We start from the raw sequence: 4,135 nt of genomic DNA, 5'->3' as shown, positions 1-4,135 counted from the left end.
TTTAGCAGTATTTCAATATTTCTCCAATTAAATGTTTCTTTTTTTTTAACATGAGATGACAAAACCAAGGATGTTAAAGTAGGAGCGCAGCAAAAAGTCTCTAAATTTATGGACAAAACAATGTAACGTTCGGATACCCGTACTTTTTACATGAGATGATAAAACAATGGAACGTTCGGATACACTTATTACAGGTCATCTCGACTGGTAGGTAGCTGATATAGGGCACGTTTTGAGCTCTTGAACTCCTTAAATCTTTTGTGTGGAACATAAAAAAAGGATAAATGTCCTTATTTTACAAATGTATTTCTGGGAAAAATAAGAATTTATATTTTTGGACTACTATATAATAATTGTGGCATAACTTTTATATACCAATTAAAATAATAAATTTAAAATGAGAAATGATATTTTGATTCATGCCTGTATAAGTTTATTAAGTTTAAGACTTCACAACCCAATTTCCATAATATTTCTATAAATTAACAATATTAAACTAAATATTAAATGTTATTTTGAAAATGTACTTTATTTTTATAATATAACACAACCGTCTTAACTCGCTCTTCTAATTTTCATATTACCGAAATTAAAATGCCGTCGGCATATGTGGAAATGGAATATGTTGCCTCTTCGAAATGTTCATATAAATGAAAACTGCGTTGCTAAACTGCTGAAGAGACAGCTTCTAGCTTACCATATTTGGCAAACTATGTAGTATTCTATATCTAGTAAGCAATGAGCAATGTGGAGTCTGCACAGGCAGAGATGTCCCGTTATTATAATAAAAGTATTTTTGAGAGTTGGTCAACACATTAATTATATTTATATATTTTGAAATTTGAAATTGAAATTTAAATACACGATGTTATGAGCAACGTTGATATTATGTTGTCGATTAAAAAGTCTTGTTTTAATGCGTTCTTCAATTCGAGTGGAACTGAGAGTACAAATACCGTCAAATGTTTGACAGCAAGTAAGTGGTCAACTTTTATATGGGAAAATGGAATTGTCGTTTTACTCTATCTTGCTCGTAATTAAAGACTACGACAAACATTTTAAAACCAAAGTCAGCTCAATCGGCCCAGCCGTTCTCGAGTTTTAATCAGACTAACGAACAACAATTCATTTTTATTTATATAGATGTAATATGTTGAATATTCTTAAGTATAATAACAATGCGTACTGAATGTCCATGTTCATTTTTGAACATTCTCCTGGGCGACAAAAGTGACTTCCAACCGCAGATTGTAATCGACGTTTCGTTTGTTAACGCAAGCTGCCATGGTATTAGTAACTCTCAAATGGTTGTTACTACATCCGCTTTTCCAACTGGAACTCTTTCGGCTATTTCAATGGTTTTATGTATGTACTTCTTTTTTTACTTTTACGTCATTTTTAATATGGTCCTTCTCCTTTTCTTTATCGCGTTGCTTATCTTTCTCCACTTCAGGTTTCTTTGATGCATCGTCCTTCTTTGTATCAATAGTTTTACGTTCTTTACAGAAATAGAAATTTGGCAAACTTTCACTCCAGATAGACTCATTTCTTTAGTCAACCCACGCTGCTCATCTGACGATTCAGTTCTAGGTGACATTTTTCTACAAATGCAAAAAATTTATTTATATACAAATATTTTTGTCGTTTTAAAACTTTGTCTATGTACTGTGCTTACATTAAAGGTTTTGTCTTCGCTTTGCGTACTGACATGTTTACTTGGCACCAGTCGGAATAAAAATAGTTTATTTTGCATATACTTGTATAATTATTTTATACCTAACTTCATCGGTACTATGGAAACGGTGCGGGCATGAACTTTTTAAATGGTTGTAAACCATAAAGTAACAAGAAAAAACGTTAACTTCGGCTGCACCGAAGCTAATATACCCTTCACAGGTGCATTTCTTTTTGTAACTATGTGTTCAGTTTATACGGAAGCTATATGCTATAGTAATCGGGGAGGATGGAGTCTTGTGTAGAAGTTCACGCAAGTAAGGAAAGTTCTCTGATCGCCCTTCACTTGTGAGTGGCCAGAAACGATTCTTTTACATATGAGAACTAATAATTCCCGTCATGCTATATGATGCAGAGGCTTGGACGATGACAACAAGTGATTAGTCGACGTTCCGAGTTTTCGAGAGAAAAGTTCTGCGAAAGATTTATGGTCCTTTGCGCGTTGGCCACGGCGAATATCGCATACGATGGAACGATGAGCTGTATGAGATATATGACGACATTGACATAGTTCAGCGAATTAAAAGACAGCGGCTACGCTGGCTAGGTCATGTTGTCCGAATGACGAAAATACTCCAGCTCTGAAAGTATTCGACGCAGTAGCTGCCGGGGGAAGCAGAGGAAGAGGAAGACCTCCATTCCGTTGAAAGGACCAGGTTGGAAGGACCTGGCTTCGCTTGGAATATCCAATTGGCGCCACGCAGCGAAAAGAAGAAACAACTGACACGCTGTTGTTAACTCGGCTATAATCACGTAAGCGGTGTCTACGCCAATTTATATTACCTTAAGCAGTAATCCATGTCAAATTTCGTAAAGATACCACGTCAAATGCGAAAGTTTTCCATACAAGCCCATGATTCCTATCGTTCGGTTTGTATGGCAGCTATATTATAGTAAGCCGATCTGAGCAATTTTTTCCGATATTACATTATTTCTATAAACAATAACTCATACCAAATTTCGTGAAGATATATCATCAAATAACGAAGTTTCCCATGCAAGTATTTGATTCCGATAATTCAGTTTGTATGGCAGCTATATGCTACAGTTAACCGATCTGAACAATTTCTTCGGAGATTACATTTTTGTCTTAGAAAATAGTCTATAGCAAATTTTGTGAATATATCTTGTCAAATGTAAAAGTATTCAATACAAGAACTTTTTTCCGATCGTTCAGCTTGTATGGCAGCCATATGTTATAGTAGTCCGATATCGGTAGTTCCGACAAATGAGCTTGTGGCTAAATCGACTCGGCTCAACATACTGATCATTTATATACTTATCTACTTTATAGGGTCTCGGCCGCTTCCTTCTGTATTTTACAAACTTCGTGACAAACTTAATATACCCTGTTCAGGGTATAATAGCAAGAAAATGTGTATGCTAAACATGTTTACTGTGTTCTAGTATAAAACAATTTTCACATATAGTATAATTATTTGACTGATGTACATTTTCTTTAAGACCGATAAAATTTTAGCTTTAGTTTACCTTGCCTGTAGCAGACCCTAAGTTTGAACGAGTTGCTTTGAACTTGGTGATTTTCGTTTGTTAATTGATCAAAGAATTGAATTCTTGTCCAAAAACAATAAGGTAACGTTGTTCCATCCTCCATATTCGCCAGACATGGCTCTTGTGACTTTTTCCCATTTCCAAAAATAAAGAGAGCCTTAACTGGCCGTATTTTTACAAGCATAACTGACATTAAAAGTGCATTGCTGAAAGAGGTAAAGGTTATTTCAAAAATCGAGTGTGAGAAGTGTTTCGACGATTGGAAGAAGTGCATGATATCGAATAGTTACTACATATTTTCAAAGCGACAACACTAATGTAGACAAATGAATAAAAAAAAATCTCAAAAAACGAAATTTCCCGTTATTTTTTGAACACAACTATCATTTGGGAATACATTTCATTACAGGAAGATAGCTCACACACCTACAGATTTATTCGATATATATGTATACCCAGTAAACAATCGCGTTTGTAAATAAACTTAAAATAAACTTACACTGGTAAACCTACTTGTAAAGAACCAAAAAAGACTTGTAAAGAATCAATCATCAAATCATCAAACTTGTAAAGAACCAAAACGTTACATTACTTTGGTCTTTCTCACATACTTGTAAAATCGCTTATTTTTAAACTTAAAAGTAAGCATTTATTAAATTAATATCCAACCGCTTGTAAGTTTATTTTCAAATGTATTTGTAAACGTGTTGTAATGATTTTTTAGATATATCATTATTTTTTTTATTAGTTTTAATTCATTTAATATTATTTATTATATATACATATTTACTTATGCTAAAAATTAAAATTTATAAAACATTCTTTAAAAATGAAATGATAGAAAAATAGTTAGGTAAAATAATTAATTTGCTGCATTTTGGTCCTTCCG

Source organism: Bactrocera tryoni, unplaced genomic scaffold (genome assembly GCF_016617805.1).
Source record: "Bactrocera tryoni isolate S06 unplaced genomic scaffold, CSIRO_BtryS06_freeze2 scaffold_11, whole genome shotgun sequence".
Lineage (NCBI taxonomy): Eukaryota > Metazoa > Arthropoda > Insecta > Diptera > Tephritidae > Bactrocera > Bactrocera tryoni.
This window is presented reverse-complemented; position numbering follows the sequence as displayed.